This window comes from Chiloscyllium punctatum, chromosome 31, assembly GCF_047496795.1.
Source record: "Chiloscyllium punctatum isolate Juve2018m chromosome 31, sChiPun1.3, whole genome shotgun sequence".
Classification (NCBI taxonomy): domain Eukaryota; kingdom Metazoa; phylum Chordata; class Chondrichthyes; order Orectolobiformes; family Hemiscylliidae; genus Chiloscyllium; species Chiloscyllium punctatum.
The window spans coordinates 61,603,209-61,621,868 of NC_092769.1; the positions used below are offsets into that span (position 1 = coordinate 61,603,209).

Consider the following 18,660-nt stretch of genomic DNA (forward strand, 5'->3'; position numbering starts at 1 on the left):
CAAGCTGAATATTCAGCAAGATCATCAGTTTCACTGCTTGACCTCGTTCACTTTGAAAGCTGATGAATTTCACCGAAAACTAAGAGCACACCTCACATTCAGATCACGTCTTCGCTAAGTCAGTTTACAAACTTCGAGGTTACCAAAAAAAACGCCAACTGCGGATGCTGGAAATCAGGAGCCAAGTCAGAAATTGCTGGGTAATTGCTCTGACAGCATGTGTGGAATGAAATCACACTTTAACGTTCGGGTCCGGAGATAAAGAGAAACTTCTTTCGCCAGAATGTGGTGAATCTGTGGAATTCATTGCCACCTGAAGGCTCTCATTGGAGGAAGCCAGGCCATTGATTATATTTAAAACAGAGACAGAGACGTTATTGAGGAGCAAGGGAATCAAAGGTTAGGGGGAGAAAGCGGGAAAATGGGATTGGAAAACCTATCGGCCGTATTGGCGGAGCAGAATCGATGGGCTGAGTGGCATAATTTCTGCTCCTCTGTCTTATGGACGTTTCCTCAGAACCAGTTTGATTTCTGATTTTATTCCAGGATACAAAACCGATTTGAAGAGAAAATTAGAAAGTTTAGAAATGATGTGAACTTTACTTTTCAAAGCTTTTGATTTCTTTTCAGACTGTGCTGAGTAGTTGAATTGATTCCCAAAACCCACAGAAATTTACATGGCACTGTCAGAGTCAGATTCACCTATTAACCACATCTGGGTTGAAATCATTTTGATCATTCAAGTTTACTTTATTGGTAATAGAAGAAAGAGAACAGTACAACACAGGAATAGGCCCCAACACAGGAATTCCCTGTAATTCCTGATGAACGGCTTTTGCCCGAAACGTCGATTCTCTTGCTCTTCGGATGCTGTTCCTTTCCAGCACCACACTCTCGACAATGAACATTGTTCCCCAGAGTCCAATATAAAGCAGTGACCATTATTACATTATTCTCCAGAATCCAATGTAAAATATTGAGGATCATTTCCCAGACGAGAATTTAAAACAATTTTGCTGTCTAGGATTGTTCAATACGTTCGCAGAAGTTGTATGACTCTGATATTTTACTTGTAAATTCTGCGTCCGATGTACTCTCTCACACTAGCTGCCTGAGGAAGGAGCGGGGCGCTGGACTCTTGCACTTTCAGATAAACCTATTGGACGACAACCTAGTGTTGTGTGATTTTTGACATTGTCCAATCCAGTCCAATGGCATCGTGGTTTGATGTCGGCGGGAACTGGGTAAAGATTGAAATATGGTAAAAACAATGACTGCAGATGCTGAAAACCAAATACTGGATTAGTGGTGCTGGAAGAGCACAGCAGTTCAGGCAGCATCAAACGAGCAGCGAAATCGACGTTTCGGGCAAAAGCCCTTCATCAGGAATGACTGAAATATGTCTTTTCAGTGAAAAGGGCATTTACCCTTCAGAATCAAAATTGCGTTGCTCATCATCTTAACTCATTTGATTCTGTGTTGTTGACTGATCTGTTATTTTGCCGCTTTCCTTGATTACTTTCTTTCGTTTAATGTGAGAAAATTGCCCTTTTGTTATCCGCCTCCGTTGTCATTGAGGTTAATTTACAGGAGTGTGCTAAAGTGATTTCCAAGCGCACGCGAGCTAGGTAGGAGTCGAACCTACAATCTTCTGATCCGTAGTCAGACGCGTTATCCATTGCGCCACTAGCCCGCACGCTCAAAAGTCACTTGTTAGGACGAGTCCCCTCTGCAATTCTTTGGTCTTGATGATGAAATGAGTGGCAATCGTCAATCGACAAGCTGAATATTCAGCAAGATCATCAGTTTCACTGCTTGACCTCGTTCACTTTGAAAGCTGATGAATTTCACCGAAAACTAAGAGCACACCTCACATTCAGATCACGTCTTCGCTAAGTCAGTTTACAAACTTCGAGGTTACCAAAAAAAACGCCAACTGCGGATGCTGGAAATCAGGAGCCAAGTCAGAAATTGCTGGGTAATTGGTCTGACAGCATGTGTGGAATGAAATCACACTTTAACGTTCGGGTCCGGAGATAAAGAGAAACTTCTTTCGCCAGAATGTGGTGAATCTGTGGAATTCATTGCCACCTGAAGGCTCTCATTGGAGGAAGCCAGGCCATTGATTATATTTAAAACAGAGACAGAGACGTTATTGAGGAGCAAGGGAATCAAAGGTTAGGGGGAGAAAGCGGGAAAATGGGATTGGAAAACCTATCGGCCGTATTGGCGGAGCAGAATCGATGGGCTGAGTGGCATAATTTCTGCTCCTCTGTCTTATGGACGTTTCCTCAGAACCAGTTTGATTTCTGATTTTATTCCAGGATACAAAACCGATTTGAAGAGAAAATTAGAAAGTTTAGAAATGATGTGAACTTTACTTTTCAAAGCTTTTGATTTCTTTTCAGACTGTGCTGAGTAGTTGAATTGATTCCCAAAACCCACAGAAATTTACATGGCACTGTCAGAGTCAGATTCACCTATTAACCACATCTGGGTTGAAATCATTTTGATCATTCAAGTTTACTTTATTGGTAATAGAAGAAAGAGAACAGTACAACACAGGAATAGGCCCCAACACAGGAATTCCCTGTAATTCCTGATGAACGGCTTTTGCCCGAAACGTCGATTCTCTTGCTCTTCGGATGCTGTTCCTTTCCAGCACCACACTCTCGACAATGAACATTGTTCCCCAGAGTCCAATATAAAGCAGTGACCATTATTACATTATTCTCCAGAATCCAATGTAAAATATTGAGGATCATTTCCCAGACGAGAATTTAAAACAATTTTGCTGTCTAGGATTGTTCAATACGTTCGCAGAAGTTGTATGACTCTGATATTTTACTTGTAAATTCTGCGTCCGATGTACTCTCTCACACTAGCTGCCTGAGGAAGGAGCGGGGCGCTGGACTCTTGCACTTTCAGATAAACCTATTGGACGACAACCTAGTGTTGTGTGATTTTTGACATTGTCCAATCCAGTCCAATGGCATCGTGGTTTGATGTCGGCGGGAACTGGGTAAAGATTGAAATATGGTAAAAACAATGACTGCAGATGCTGAAAACCAAATACTGGATTAGTGGTGCTGGAAGAGCACAGCAGTTCAGGCAGCATCAAACGAGCAGCGAAATCGACGTTTCGGGCAAAAGCCCTTCATCAGGAATGACTGAAATATGTCTTTTCAGTGAAAAGGGCATTTACCCTTCAGAATCAAAATTGCGTTGCTCATCATCTTAACTCATTTGATTCTGTGTTGTTGGCTGATCTGTTATTTTGCCGCTTTCCTTGATTACTTTCTTTCGTTTAATGTGAGAAAATTGCCCTTTTGTTATCCGCCTCCGTTGTCATTGAGGTTAATTTACAGGAGTGTGCTAAAGTGATTTCCAAGCGCACGCGAGCTAGGTAGGAGTCGAACCTACAATCTTCTGATCCGTAGTCAGACGCGTTATCCATTGCGCCACTAGCCCGCACGCTCAAAAGTCACTTGTTAGGACGAGTCCCCTCTGCAATTCTTTGGTCTTGATGATGAAATGAGTGGCAATCGTCAATCGACAAGCTGAATATTCAGCAAGATCATCAGTTTCACTGCTTGACCTCGTTCACTTTGAAAGCTGATGAATTTCACCGAAAACTAAGAGCACACCTCACATTCAGATCACGTCTTCGCTAAGTCAGTTTACAAACTTCGAGGTTACCAAAAAAAACGCCAACTGCGGATGCTGGAAATCAGGAGCCAAGTCAGAAATTGCTGGGTAATTGGTCTGACAGCATGTGTGGAATGAAATCACACTTTAACGTTCGGGTCCGGAGATAAAGAGAAACTTCTTTCGCCAGAATGTGGTGAATCTGTGGAATTCATTGCCACCTGAAGGCTCTCATTGGAGGAAGCCAGGCCATTGATTATATTTAAAACAGAGACAGAGACGTTATTGAGGAGCAAGGGAATCAAAGGTTAGGGGGAGAAAGCGGGAAAATGGGATTGGAAAACCTATCGGCCGTATTGGCGGAGCAGAATCGATGGGCTGAGTGGCATAATTTCTGCTCCTCTGTCTTATGGACGTTTCCTCAGAACCAGTTTGATTTCTGATTTTATTCCAGGATACAAAACCGATTTGAAGAGAAAATTAGAAAGTTTAGAAATGATGTGAACTTTACTTTTCAAAGCTTTTGATTTCTTTTCAGACTGTGCTGAGTAGTTGAATTGATTCCCAAAACCCACAGAAATTTACATGGCACTGTCAGAGTCAGATTCACCTATTAACCACATCTGGGTTGAAATCATTTTGATCATTCAAGTTTACTTTATTGGTAATAGAAGAAAGAGAACAGTACAACACAGGAATAGGCCCCAACACAGGAATTCCCTGTAATTCCTGATGAACGGCTTTTGCCCGAAACGTCGATTCTCTTGCTCTTCGGATGCTGTTCCTTTCCAGCACCACACTCTCGACAATGAACATTGTTCCCCAGAGTCCAATATAAAGCAGTGACCATTATTACATTATTCTCCAGAATCCAATGTAAAATATTGAGGATCATTTCCCAGACGAGAATTTAAAACAATTTTGCTGTCTAGGATTGTTCAATACGTTCGCAGAAGTTGTATGACTCTGATATTTTACTTGTAAATTCTGCGTCCGATGTACTCTCTCACACTAGCTGCCTGAGGAAGGAGCGGGGCGCTGGACTCTTGCACTTTCAGATAAACCTATTGGACGACAACCTAGTGTTGTGTGATTTTTGACATTGTCCAATCCAGTCCAATGGCATCGTGGTTTGATGTCGGCGGGAACTGGGTAAAGATTGAAATATGGTAAAAACAATGACTGCAGATGCTGAAAACCAAATACTGGATTAGTGGTGCTGGAAGAGCACAGCAGTTCAGGCAGCATCAAACGAGCAGCGAAATCGACGTTTCGGGCAAAAGCCCTTCATCAGGAATGACTGAAATATGTCTTTTCAGTGAAAAGGGCATTTACCCTTCAGAATCAAAATTGCGTTGCTCATCATCTTAACTCATTTGATTCTGTGTTGTTGGCTGATCTGTTATTTTGCCGCTTTCCTTGATTACTTTCTTTCGTTTAATGTGAGAAAATTGCCCTTTTGTTATCCGCCTCCGTTGTCATTGAGGTTAATTTACAGGAGTGTGCTAAAGTGATTTCCAAGCTCACGCGAGCTAGGTAGGAGTCGAACCTACAATCTTCTGATCCGTAGTCAGACGCGTTATCCATTGCGCCACTAGCCCGCACGCTCAAAAGTCACTTCTTAGGACGAGTCCCCTCTGCAATTCTTTGGTCTTGATGATGAAATGAGTGGCAATCGTCAATCGACAAGCTGAATATTCAGCAAGATCATCAGTTTCACTGCTTGACCTCGTTCACTTTGAAAGCTGATGAATTTCACCGAAAACTAAGAGCACACCTCACATTCAGATCACGTCTTCGCTAAGTCAGTTTACAAACTTCGAGGTTACCAAAAAAAACGCCAACTGCGGATGCTGGAAATCAGGAGCCAAGTCAGAAATTGCTGGGTAATTGCTCTGACAGCATGTGTGGAATGAAATCACACTTTAACGTTCGGGTCCGGAGATAAAGAGAAACTTCTTTCGCCAGAATGTGGTGAATCTGTGGAATTCATTGCCACCTGAAGGCTCTCATTGGAGGAAGCCAGGCCATTGATTATATTTAAAACAGAGACAGAGACGTTATTGAGGAGCAAGGGAATCAAAGGTTAGGGGGAGAAAGCGGGAAAATGGGATTGGAAAACCTATCGGCCGTATTGGCGGAGCAGAATCGATGGGCTGAGTGGCATAATTTCTGCTCCTCTGTCTTATGGACGTTTCCTCAGAACCAGTTTGATTTCTGATTTTATTCCAGGATACAAAACCGATTTGAAGAGAAAATTAGAAAGTTTAGAAATGATGTGAACTTTACTTTTCAAAGCTTTTGATTTCTTTTCAGACTGTGCTGAGTAGTTGAATTGATTCCCAAAACCCACAGAAATTTACATGGCACTGTCAGAGTCAGATTCACCTATTAACCACATCTGGGTTGAAATCATTTTGATCATTCAAGTTTACTTTATTGGTAATAGAAGAAAGAGAACAGTACAACACAGGAATAGGCCCCAACACAGGAATTCCCTGTAATTCCTGATGAACGGCTTTTGCCCGAAACGTCGATTCTCTTGCTCTTCGGATGCTGTTCCTTTCCAGCACCACACTCTCGACAATGAACATTGTTCCCCAGAGTCCAATATAAAGCAGTGACCATTATTACATTATTCTCCAGAATCCAATGTAAAATATTGAGGATCATTTCCCAGACGAGAATTTAAAACAATTTTGCTGTCTAGGATTGTTCAATACGTTCGCAGAAGTTGTATGACTCTGATATTTTACTTGTAAATTCTGCGTCCGATGTACTCTCTCACACTAGCTGCCTGAGGAAGGAGCGGGGCGCTGGACTCTTGCACTTTCAGATAAACCTATTGGACGACAACCTAGTGTTGTGTGATTTTTGACATTGTCCAATCCAGTCCAATGGCATCGTGGTTTGATGTCGGCGGGAACTGGGTAAAGATTGAAATATGGTAAAAACAATGACTGCAGATGCTGAAAACCAAATACTGGATTAGTGGTGCTGGAAGAGCACAGCAGTTCAGGCAGCATCAAACGAGCAGCGAAATCGACGTTTCGGGCAAAAGCCCTTCATCAGGAATGACTGAAATATGTCTTTTCAGTGAAAAGGGCATTTACCCTTCAGAATCAAAATTGCGTTGCTCATCATCTTAACTCATTTGATTCTGTGTTGTTGACTGATCTGTTATTTTGCCGCTTTCCTTGATTACTTTCTTTCGTTTAATGTGAGAAAATTGCCCTTTTGTTATCCGCCTCCGTTGTCATTGAGGTTAATTTACAGGAGTGTGCTAAAGTGATTTCCAAGCGCACGCGAGCTAGGTAGGAGTCGAACCTACAATCTTCTGATCCGTAGTCAGACGCGTTATCCATTGCGCCACTAGCCCGCATGCTCAAAAGTCACTTGTTAGGACGAGTCCCCTCTGCAATTCTTTGGTCTTGATGATGAAATGAGTGGCAATCGTCAATCGACAAGCTGAATATTCAGCAAGATCATCAGTTTCACTGCTTGACCTCGTTCACTTTGAAAGCTGATGAATTTCACCGAAAACTAAGAGCACACCTCACATTCAGATCACGTCTTCGCTAAGTCAGTTTACAAACTTCGAGGTTACCAAAAAAAACGCCAACTGCGGATGCTGGAAATCAGGAGCCAAGTCAGAAATTGCTGGGTAATTGCTCTGACAGCATGTGTGGAATGAAATCACACTTTAACGTTCGGGTCCGGAGATAAAGAGAAACTTCTTTCGCCAGAATGTGGTGAATCTGTGGAATTCATTGCCACCTGAAGGCTCTCATTGGAGGAAGCCAGGCCATTGATTATATTTAAAACAGAGACAGAGACGTTATTGAGGAGCAAGGGAATCAAAGGTTAGGGGGAGAAAGCGGGAAAATGGGATTGGAAAACCTATCGGCCGTATTGGCGGAGCAGAATCGATGGGCTGAGTGGCATAATTTCTGCTCCTCTGTCTTATGGACGTTTCCTCAGAACCAGTTTGATTTCTGATTTTATTCCAGGATACAAAACCGATTTGAAGAGAAAATTAGAAAGTTTAGAAATGATGTGAACTTTACTTTTCAAAGCTTTTGATTTCTTTTCAGACTGTGCTGAGTAGTTGAATTGATTCCCAAAACCCACAGAAATTTACATGGCACTGTCAGAGTCAGATTCACCTATTAACCACATCTGGGTTGAAATCATTTTGATCATTCAAGTTTACTTTATTGGTAATAGAAGAAAGAGAACAGTACAACACAGGAATAGGCCCCAACACAGGAATTCCCTGTAATTCCTGATGAACGGCTTTTGCCCGAAACGTCGATTCTCTTGCTCTTCGGATGCTGTTCCTTTCCAGCACCACACTCTCGACAATGAACATTGTTCCCCAGAGTCCAATATAAAGCAGTGACCATTATTACATTATTCTCCAGAATCCAATGTAAAATATTGAGGATCATTTCCCAGACGAGAATTTAAAACAATTTTGCTGTCTAGGATTGTTCAATACGTTCGCAGAAGTTGTATGACTCTGATATTTTACTTGTAAATTCTGCGTCCGATGTACTCTCTCACACTAGCTGCCTGAGGAAGGAGCGGGGCGCTGGACTCTTGCACTTTCAGATAAACCTATTGGACGACAACCTAGTGTTGTGTGATTTTTGACATTGTCCAATCCAGTCCAATGGCATCGTGGTTTGATGTCGGCGGGAACTGGGTAAAGATTGAAATATGGTAAAAACAATGACTGCAGATGCTGAAAACCAAATACTGGATTAGTGGTGCTGGAAGAGCACAGCAGTTCAGGCAGCATCAAACGAGCAGCGAAATCGACGTTTCGGGCAAAAGCCCTTCATCAGGAATGACTGAAATATGTCTTTTCAGTGAAAAGGGCATTTACCCTTCAGAATCAAAATTGCGTTGCTCATCATCTTAACTCATTTGATTCTGTGTTGTTGGCTGATCTGTTATTTTGCCGCTTTCCTTGATTACTTTCTTTCGTTTAATGTGAGAAAATTGCCCTTTTGTTATCCGCCTCCGTTGTCATTGAGGTTAATTTACAGGAGTGTGCTAAAGTGATTTCCAAGCGCACGCGAGCTAGGTAGGAGTCGAACCTACAATCTTCTGATCCGTAGTCAGACGCGTTATCCATTGCGCCACTAGCCCGCACGCTCAAAAGTCACTTGTTAGGACGAGTCCCCTCTGCAATTCTTTGGTCTTGATGATGAAATGAGTGGCAATCGTCAATCGACAAGCTGAATATTCAGCAAGATCATCAGTTTCACTGCTTGACCTCGTTCACTTTGAAAGCTGATGAATTTCACCGAAAACTAAGAGCACACCTCACATTCAGATCACGTCTTCGCTAAGTCAGTTTACAAACTTCGAGGTTACCAAAAAAAACGCCAACTGCGGATGCTGGAAATCAGGAGCCAAGTCAGAAATTGCTGGGTAATTGCTCTGACAGCATGTGTGGAATGAAATCACACTTTAACGTTCGGGTCCGGAGATAAAGAGAAACTTCTTTCGCCAGAATGTGGTGAATCTGTGGAATTCATTGCCACCTGAAGGCTCTCATTGGAGGAAGCCAGGCCATTGATTATATTTAAAACAGAGACAGAGACGTTATTGAGGAGCAAGGGAATCAAAGGTTAGGGGGAGAAAGCGGGAAAATGGGATTGGAAAACCTATCGGCCGTATTGGCGGAGCAGAATCGATGGGCTGAGTGGCATAATTTCTGCTCCTCTGTCTTATGGACGTTTCCTCAGAACCAGTTTGATTTCTGATTTTATTCCAGGATACAAAACCGATTTGAAGAGAAAATTAGAAAGTTTAGAAATGATGTGAACTTTACTTTTCAAAGCTTTTGATTTCTTTTCAGACTGTGCTGAGTAGTTGAATTGATTCCCAAAACCCACAGAAATTTACATGGCACTGTCAGAGTCAGATTCACCTATTAACCACATCTGGGTTGAAATCATTTTGATCATTCAAGTTTACTTTATTGGTAATAGAAGAAAGAGAACAGTACAACACAGGAATAGGCCCCAACACAGGAATTCCCTGTAATTCCTGATGAACGGCTTTTGCCCGAAACGTCGATTCTCTTGCTCTTCGGATGCTGTTCCTTTCCAGCACCACACTCTCGACAATGAACATTGTTCCCCAGAGTCCAATATAAAGCAGTGACCATTATTACATTATTCTCCAGAATCCAATGTAAAATATTGAGGATCATTTCCCAGACGAGAATTTAAAACAATTTTGCTGTCTAGGATTGTTCAATACGTTCGCAGAAGTGGTATGACTCTGATATTTTCCTTGTAAATTCTGCGTCCGATGTACTCTCTCACACTAGCTGCCTGAGGAAGGAGCGGGGCGCTGGACTCTTGCACTTTCAGATAAACCTATTGGACGACAACCTAGTGTTGTGTGATTTTTGACATTGTCCAATCCAGTCCAATGGCATCGTGGTTTGATGTCGGCGGGAACTGGGTAAAGATTGAAATATGGTAAAAACAATGACTGCAGATGCTGAAAACCAAATACTGGATTAGTGGTGCTGGAAGAGCACAGCAGTTCAGGCAGCATCAAACGAGCAGCGAAATCGACGTTTCGGGCAAAAGCCCTTCATCAGGAATGACTGAAATATGTCTTTTCAGTGAAAAGGGCATTTACCCTTCAGAATCAAAATTGCGTTGCTCATCATCTTAACTCATTTGATTCTGTGTTGTTGGCTGATCTGTTATTTTGCCGCTTTCCTTGATTACTTTCTTTCGTTTAATGTGAGAAAATTGCCCTTTTGTTATCCGCCTCCGTTGTCATTGAGGTTAATTTACAGGAGTGTGCTAAAGTGATTTCCAAGCGCACGCGAGCTAGGTAGGAGTCGAACCTACAATCTTCTGATCCGTAGTCAGACGCGTTATCCATTGCGCCACTAGCCCGCACGCTCAAAAGTCACTTGTTAGGACGAGTCCCCTCTGCAATTCTTTGGTCTTGATGATGAAATGAGTGGCAATCGTCAATCGACAAGCTGAATATTCAGCAAGATCATCAGTTTCACTGCTTGACCTCGTTCACTTTGAAAGCTGATGAATTTCACCGAAAACTAAGAGCACACCTCACATTCAGATCACGTCTTCGCTAAGTCAGTTTACAAACTTCGAGGTTACCAAAAAAAACGCCAACTGCGGATGCTGGAAATCAGGAGCCAAGTCAGAAATTGCTGGGTAATTGCTCTGACAGCATGTGTGGAATGAAATCACACTTTAACGTTCGGGTCCGGAGATAAAGAGAAACTTCTTTCGCCAGAATGTGGTGAATCTGTGGAATTCATTGCCACCTGAAGGCTCTCATTGGAGGAAGCCAGGCCATTGATTATATTTAAAACAGAGACAGAGACGTTATTGAGGAGCAAGGGAATCAAAGGTTAGGGGGAGAAAGCGGGAAAATGGGATTGGAAAACCTATCGGCCGTATTGGCGGAGCAGAATCGATGGGCTGAGTGGCATAATTTCTGCTCCTCTGTCTTATGGACGTTTCCTCAGAACCAGTTTGATTTCTGATTTTATTCCAGGATACAAAACCGATTTGAAGAGAAAATTAGAAAGTTTAGAAATGATGTGAACTTTACTTTTCAAAGCTTTTGATTTCTTTTCAGACTGTGCTGAGTAGTTGAATTGATTCCCAAAACCCACAGAAATTTACATGGCACTGTCAGAGTCAGATTCACCTATTAACCACATCTGGGTTGAAATCATTTTGATCATTCAAGTTTACTTTATTGGTAATAGAAGAAAGAGAACAGTACAACACAGGAATAGGCCCCAACACAGGAATTCCCTGTAATTCCTGATGAACGGCTTTTGCCCGAAACGTCGATTCTCTTGCTCTTCGGATGCTGTTCCTTTCCAGCACCACACTCTCGACAATGAACATTGTTCCCCAGAGTCCAATATAAAGCAGTGACCATTATTACATTATTCTCCAGAATCCAATGTAAAATATTGAGGATCATTTCCCAGACGAGAATTTAAAACAATTTTGCTGTCTAGGATTGTTCAATACGTTCGCAGAAGTTGTATGACTCTGATATTTTACTTGTAAATTCTGCGTCCGATGTACTCTCTCACACTAGCTGCCTGAGGAAGGAGCGGGGCGCTGGACTCTTGCACTTTCAGATAAACCTATTGGACGACAACCTAGTGTTGTGTGATTTTTGACATTGTCCAATCCAGTCCAATGGCATCGTGGTTTGATGTCGGCGGGAACTGGGTAAAGATTGAAATATGGTAAAAACAATGACTGCAGATGCTGAAAACCAAATACTGGATTAGTGGTGCTGGAAGAGCACAGCAGTTCAGGCAGCATCAAACGAGCAGCGAAATCGACGTTTCGGGCAAAAGCCCTTCATCAGGAATGACTGAAATATGTCTTTTCAGTGAAAAGGGCATTTACCCTTCAGAATCAAAATTGCGTTGCTCATCATCTTAACTCATTTGATTCTGTGTTGTTGGCTGATCTGTTATTTTGCCGCTTTCCTTGATTACTTTCTTTCGTTTAATGTGAGAAAATTGCCCTTTTGTTATCCGCCTCCGTTGTCATTGAGGTTAATTTACAGGAGTGTGCTAAAGTGATTTCCAAGCGCACGCGAGCTAGGTAGGAGTCGAACCTACAATCTTCTGATCCGTAGTCAGACGCGTTATCCATTGCGCCACTAGCCCGCACGCTCAAAAGTCACTTGTTAGGACGAGTCCCCTCTGCAATTCTTTGGTCTTGATGATGAAATGAGTGGCAATCGTCAATCGACAAGCTGAATATTCAGCAAGATCATCAGTTTCACTGCTTGACCTCGTTCACTTTGAAAGCTGATGAATTTCACCGAAAACTAAGAGCACACCTCACATTCAGATCACGTCTTCGCTAAGTCAGTTTACAAACTTCGAGGTTACCAAAAAAAACGCCAACTGCGGATGCTGGAAATCAGGAGCCAAGTCAGAAATTGCTGGGTAATTGCTCTGACAGCATGTGTGGAATGAAATCACACTTTAACGTTCGGGTCCGGAGATAAAGAGAAACTTCTTTCGCCAGAATGTGGTGAATCTGTGGAATTCATTGCCACCTGAAGGCTCTCATTGGAGGAAGCCAGGCCATTGATTATATTTAAAACAGAGACAGAGACGTTATTGAGGAGCAAGGGAATCAAAGGTTAGGGGGAGAAAGCGGGAAAATGGGATTGGAAAACCTATCGGCCGTATTGGCGGAGCAGAATCGATGGGCTGAGTGGCATAATTTCTGCTCCTCTGTCTTATGGACGTTTCCTCAGAACCAGTTTGATTTCTGATTTTATTCCAGGATACAAAACCGATTTGAAGAGAAAATTAGAAAGTTTAGAAATGATGTGAACTTTACTTTTCAAAGCTTTTGATTTCTTTTCAGACTGTGCTGAGTAGTTGAATTGATTCCCAAAACCCACAGAAATTTACATGGCACTGTCAGAGTCAGATTCACCTATTAACCACATCTGGGTTGAAATCATTTTGATCATTCAAGTTTACTTTATTGGTAATAGAAGAAAGAGAACAGTACAACACAGGAATAGGCCCCAACACAGGAATTCCCTGTAATTCCTGATGAACGGCTTTTGCCCGAAACGTCGATTCTCTTGCTCTTCGGATGCTGTTCCTTTCCAGCACCACACTCTCGACAATGAACATTGTTCCCCAGAGTCCAATATAAAGCAGTGACCATTATTACATTATTCTCCAGAATCCAATGTAAAATATTGAGGATCATTTCCCAGACGAGAATTTAAAACAATTTTGCTGTCTAGGATTGTTCAATACGTTCGCAGAAGTTGTATGACTCTGATATTTTACTTGTAAATTCTGCGTCCGATGTACTCTCTCACACTAGCTGCCTGAGGAAGGAGCGGGGCGCTGGACTCTTGCACTTTCAGATAAACCTATTGGACGACAACCTAGTGTTGTGTGATTTTTGACATTGTCCAATCCAGTCCAATGGCATCGTGGTTTGATGTCGGCGGGAACTGGGTAAAGATTGAAATATGGTAAAAACAATGACTGCAGATGCTGAAAACCAAATACTGGATTAGTGGTGCTGGAAGAGCACAGCAGTTCAGGCAGCATCAAACGAGCAGCGAAATCGACGTTTCGGGCAAAAGCCCTTCATCAGGAATGACTGAAATATGTCTTTTCAGTGAAAAGGGCATTTACCCTTCAGAATCAAAATTGCGTTGCTCATCATCTTAACTCATTTGATTCTGTGTTGTTGACTGATCTGTTATTTTGCCGCTTTCCTTGATTACTTTCTTTCGTTTAATGTGAGAAAATTGCCCTTTTGTTATCCGCCTCCGTTGTCATTGAGGTTAATTTACAGGAGTGTGCTAAAGTGATTTCCAAGCGCACGCGAGCTAGGTAGGAGTCGAACCTACAATCTTCTGATCCGTAGTCAGACGCGTTATCCATTGCGCCACCAGCCCGCACGCTCAAAAGTCACTTGTTAGGACGAGTCCCCTCTGCAATTCTTTGGTCTTGATGATGAAATGAGTGGCAATCGTCAATCGACAAGCTGAATATTCAGCAAGATCATCAGTTTCACTGCTTGACCTCGTTCACTTTGAAAGCTGATGAATTTCACCGAAAACTAAGAGCACACCTCACATTCAGATCACGTCTTCGCTAAGTCAGTTTACAAACTTCGAGGTTACCAAAAAAAACGCCAACTGCGGATGCTGGAAATCAGGAGCCAAGTCAGAAATTGCTGGGTAATTGCTCTGACAGCATGTGTGGAATGAAATCACACTTTAACGTTCGGGTCCGGAGATAAAGAGAAACTTCTTTCGCCAGAATGTGGTGAATCTGTGGAATTCATTGCCACCTGAAGGCTCTCATTGGAGGAAGCCAGGCCATTGATTATATTTAAAACAGAGACAGAGACGTTATTGAGGAGCAAGGGAATCAAAGGTTAGGGGGAGAAAGCGGGAAAATGGGATTGGAAAACCTATCGGCCGTATTGGCGGAGCAGAATCGATGGGCTGAGTGGCATAATTTCTGCTCCTCTGTCTTATGGACGTTTCCTCAGAACCAGTTTGATTTCTGATTTTATTCCAGGATACAAAACCGATTTGAAGAGAAAATTAGAAAGTTTAGAAATGATGTGAACTTTACTTTTCAAAGCTTTTGATTTCTTTTCAGACTGTGCTGAGTAGTTGAATTGATTCCCAAAACCCACAGAAATTTACATGGCACTGTCAGAGTCAGATTCACCTATTAACCACATCTGGGTTGAAATCATTTTGATCATTCAAGTTTACTTTATTGGTAATAGAAGAAAGAGAACAGTACAACACAGGAATAGGCCCCAACACAGGAATTCCCTGTAATTCCTGATGAACGGCTTTTGCCCGAAACGTCGATTCTCTTGCTCTTCGGATGCTGTTCCTTTCCAGCACCACACTCTCGACAATGAACATTGTTCCCCAGAGTCCAACATAAAGCAGTGACCATTATTACATTATTCTCCAGAATCCAATGTAAAATATTGAGGATCATTTCCCAGACGAGAATTTAAAACAATTTTGCTGTCTAGGATTGTTCAATACGTTCGCAGAAGTTGTATGACTCTGATATTTTACTTGTAAATTCTGCGTCCGATGTACTCTCTCACACTAGCTGCCTGAGGAAGGAGCGGGGCGCTGGACTCTTGCACTTTCAGATAAACCTATTGGACGACAACCTAGTGTTGTGTGATTTTTGACATTGTCCAATCCAGTCCAATGGCATCGTGGTTTGATGTCGGCGGGAACTGGGTAAAGATTGAAATATGGTAAAAACAATGACTGCAGATGCTGAAAACCAAATACTGGATTAGTGGTGCTGGAAGAGCACAGCAGTTCAGGCAGCATCAAACGAGCAGCGAAATCGACGTTTCGGGCAAAAGCCCTTCATCAGGAATGACTGAAATATGTCTTTTCAGTGAAAAGGGCATTTACCCTTCAGAATCAAAATTGCGTTGCTCATCATCTTAACTCATTTGATTCTGTGTTGTTGACTGATCTGTTATTTTGCCGCTTTCCTTGATTACTTTCTTTCGTTTAATGTGAGAAAATTGCCCTTTTGTTATCCGCCTCCGTTGTCATTGAGGTTAATTTACAGGAGTGTGCTAAAGTGATTTCCAAGCGCACGCGAGCTAGGTAGGAGTCGAACCTACAATCTTCTGATCCGTAGTCAGACGCGTTATCCATTGCGCCACCAGCCCGCATGCTCAAAAGTCACTTGTTAGGACGAGTCCCCTCTGCAATTCTTTGGTCTTGATGATGAAATGAGTGGCAATCGTCAATCGACAAGCTGAATATTCAGCAAGATCATCAGTTTCACTGCTTGACCTCGTTCACTTTGAAAGCTGATGAATCTCACCGAAAACTAAGAGCACACCTCACATTCAGATCACGTCTTCGCTAAGTCAGTTTACAAACTTCGAGGTTACCAAAAAAAACGCCAACTGCGGATGCTGGAAATCAGGAGCCAAGTCAGAAATTGCTGGGTAATTGCTCTGACAGCATGTGTGGAATGAAATCACACTTTAACGTTCGGGTCCGGAGATAAAGAGAAACTTCTTTCGCCAGAATGTGGTGAATCTGTGGAATTCATTGCCACCTGAAGGCTCTCATTGGAGGAAGCCAGGCCATTGATTATATTTAAAACAGAGACAGAGACGTTATTGAGGAGCAAGGGAATCAAAGGTTAGGGGGAGAAAGCGGGAAAATGGGATTGGAAAACCTATCGGCCGTATTGGCGGAGCAGAATCGATGGGCTGAGTGGCATAATTTCTGCTCCTCTGTCTTATGGACGTTTCCTCAGAACCAGTTTGATTTCTGATTTTATTCCAGGATACAAAACCGATTTGAAGAGAAAATTAGAAAGTTTAGAAATGATGTGAACTTTACTTTTCAAAGCTTTTGATTTCTTTTCAGACTGTGCTGAGTAGTTGAATTGATTCCCAAAACCCACAGAAATTTACATGGCACTGTCAGAGTCAGATTCACCTATTAACCACATCTGGGTTGAAATCATTTTGATCATTCAAGTTTACTTTATTGGTAATAGAAGAAAGAGAACAGTACAACACAGGAATAGGCCCCAACACAGGAATTCCCTGTAATTCCTGATGAACGGCTTTTGCCCGAAACGTCGATTCTCTTGCTCTTCGGATGCTGTTCCTTTCCAGCACCACACTCTCGACAATGAACATTGTTCCCCAGAGTCCAATATAAAGCAGTGACCATTATTACATTATTCTCCAGAATCCAATGTAAAATATTGAGGATCATTTCCCAGACGAGAATTTAAAACAATTTTGCTGTCTAGGATTGTTCAATACGTTCGCAGAAGTGGTATGACTCTGATATTTTACTTGTAAATTCTGCGTCCGATGTACTCTCTCACACTAGCTGCCTGAGGAAGGAGCGGGGCGCTGGACTCTTGCACTTTCAGATAAACCTATTGGACGACAACCTAGTGTTGTGTGATTTTTGACATTGTCCAATCCAGTCCAATGGCATCGTGGTTTGATGTCGGCGGGAACTGGGTAAAGATTGAAATATGGTAAAAACAATGACTGCAGATGCTGAAAACCAAATACTGGATTAGTGGTGCTGGAAGAGCACAGCAGTTCAGGCAGCATCAAACGAGCAGCGAAATCGACGTTTCGGGCAAAAGCCCTTCATCAGGAATGACTGAAATATGTCTTTTCAGTGAAAAGGGCATTTACCCTTCAGAATCAAAATTGCGTTGCTCATCATCTTAACTCATTTGATTCTGTGTTGTTGGCTGATCTGTTATTTTGCCGCTTTCCTTGATTACTTTCTTTCGTTTAATGTGAGAAAATTGCCCTTTTGTTATCCGCCTCCGTTGTCATTGAGGTTAATTTACAGGAGTGTGCTAAAGTGATTTCCAAGCGCACGCGAGCTAGGTAGGAGTCGAACCTACAATCTTCTGATCCGTAGTCAGACGCGTTATCCATTGCGCCACTAGCCCGCACGCTCAAAAGTCACTTGTTAGGACGAGTCCCCTCTGCAATTCTTTGGTCTTGATGATGAAATGAGTGGCAATCGTCAATCGACAAGCTGAATATTCAGCAAGATCATCAGTTTCACTGCTTGACCTCGTTCACTTTGAAAGCTGATGAATTTCACCGAAAACTAAGAGCACACCTCACATTCAGATCACGTCTTCGCTAAGTCAGTTTACAAACTTCGAGGTTACCAAAAAAAACGCCAACTGCGGATGCTGGAAATCAGGAGCCAAGTCAGAAATTGCTGGGTAATTGCTCTGACAGCATGTGTGGAATGAAATCACACTTTAACGTTCGGGTCCGGAGATAAAGAGAAACTTCTTTCGCCAGAATGTGGTGAATCTGTGGAATTCATTGCCACCTGAAGGCTCTCATTGGAGGAAGCCAGGCCATTGATTATATTTAAAACAGAGACAGAGACGTTATTGAGGAGCAAGGGAATCAAAGGTTAGGGGGAGAAAGCGGGAAAATGGGATTGGAAAACCTATCGGCCGTATTGGCGGAGCAGAATCGATGGGCTGAGTGGCATAATTTCTGCTCCTCTGTCTTATGGACGTTTCCTCAGAACCAGTTTGATTTCTGATTTTATTCCAGGATACAAAACCGATTTGAAGAGAAAATTAGAAAGTTTAGAAATGATGTGAACTTTACTTTTCAAAGCTTTTGATTTCTTTTCAGACTGTGCTGAGTAGTTGAATTGATTCCCAAAACCCACAGAAATTTACATGGCACTGTCAGAGTCAGATTCACCTATTAACCACATCTGGGTTGAAATCATTTTGATCATTCAAGTTTACTTTATTGGTAATAGAAGAAAGAGAACAGTACAACACAGGAATAGGCCCCAACACAGGAATTCCCTGTAATTCCTGATGAACGGCTTTTGCCCGAAACGTCGATTCTCTTGCTCTTCGGATGCTGTTCCTTT

General features: G+C 42.3%; 10 non-coding genes across 10 annotated transcripts; all 10 read right to left on the reverse strand.

The window, feature by feature from the left end:
- Nucleotides 1-1,620: 1,620 nt before the first annotated feature.
- Nucleotides 1,621-1,693, reverse strand: trnar-acg (transfer RNA arginine (anticodon ACG)). Its single transcript has one exon. It is a non-coding gene; the product is annotated as a tRNA-Arg (tRNA).
- A 1,705-nt stretch (nucleotides 1,694-3,398) lies between these two features.
- Nucleotides 3,399-3,471, reverse strand: trnar-acg (transfer RNA arginine (anticodon ACG)). Its single transcript has one exon. It is a non-coding gene; the product is annotated as a tRNA-Arg (tRNA).
- A 1,705-nt stretch (nucleotides 3,472-5,176) lies between these two features.
- Nucleotides 5,177-5,249, reverse strand: trnar-acg (transfer RNA arginine (anticodon ACG)). The gene has a single exon. It is a non-coding gene; the product is annotated as a tRNA-Arg (tRNA).
- Nucleotides 5,250-6,954: 1,705 nt separating this feature from the next.
- On the reverse strand, nucleotides 6,955-7,027 carry trnar-acg (transfer RNA arginine (anticodon ACG)). Its single transcript has one exon. It is a non-coding gene; the product is annotated as a tRNA-Arg (tRNA).
- A 1,705-nt stretch (nucleotides 7,028-8,732) lies between these two features.
- On the reverse strand, nucleotides 8,733-8,805 carry trnar-acg (transfer RNA arginine (anticodon ACG)). The gene has a single exon. It is a non-coding gene; the product is annotated as a tRNA-Arg (tRNA).
- A 1,705-nt stretch (nucleotides 8,806-10,510) lies between these two features.
- Nucleotides 10,511-10,583, reverse strand: trnar-acg (transfer RNA arginine (anticodon ACG)). Its single transcript has one exon. It is a non-coding gene; the product is annotated as a tRNA-Arg (tRNA).
- Nucleotides 10,584-12,288: 1,705 nt separating this feature from the next.
- On the reverse strand, nucleotides 12,289-12,361 carry trnar-acg (transfer RNA arginine (anticodon ACG)). The gene has a single exon. It is a non-coding gene; the product is annotated as a tRNA-Arg (tRNA).
- Nucleotides 12,362-14,066: 1,705 nt separating this feature from the next.
- On the reverse strand, nucleotides 14,067-14,139 carry trnar-acg (transfer RNA arginine (anticodon ACG)). Its single transcript has one exon. It is a non-coding gene; the product is annotated as a tRNA-Arg (tRNA).
- A 1,705-nt stretch (nucleotides 14,140-15,844) lies between these two features.
- On the reverse strand, nucleotides 15,845-15,917 carry trnar-acg (transfer RNA arginine (anticodon ACG)). The gene has a single exon. It is a non-coding gene; the product is annotated as a tRNA-Arg (tRNA).
- Nucleotides 15,918-17,622: 1,705 nt separating this feature from the next.
- trnar-acg (transfer RNA arginine (anticodon ACG)) lies at nucleotides 17,623-17,695 on the reverse strand. The gene has a single exon. It is a non-coding gene; the product is annotated as a tRNA-Arg (tRNA).
- Nucleotides 17,696-18,660: the final 965 nt, after the last annotated feature.